Genomic DNA, 270 nt, shown 5'->3' with positions numbered 1-270 from the left:
AAGAACAATACATTTTGGGAGTCCAGGAAGGGCAGGGCGTTTACAACCAGTTTACAACCTTACATTCCAGAAATGGTACACATGAAGCTCTAACCTCAGGGCAGGGGTGGGAACTGGGAATTAAACCAGAACCTTTGATGTCTGTGGTGGGGCTTTTACAATTACATAACAACAAGTGAACTAAGAAAAACAAGTCATAGTATAGATGTATGTTTAATTTTGTAAGAAACTGCCAGGAGTTTCTTGCCAGTGTTTGAATTTTTACATTTC

The sequence above is a fragment of the Chinchilla lanigera genome, unplaced genomic scaffold (assembly GCF_000276665.1).
Source record: "Chinchilla lanigera isolate Chin_1 unplaced genomic scaffold, ChiLan1.0 scaffold00001, whole genome shotgun sequence".
In the NCBI taxonomy this organism is placed as follows: domain Eukaryota; kingdom Metazoa; phylum Chordata; class Mammalia; order Rodentia; family Chinchillidae; genus Chinchilla; species Chinchilla lanigera.
Note: the sequence above shows the minus strand (reverse complement) of the source record.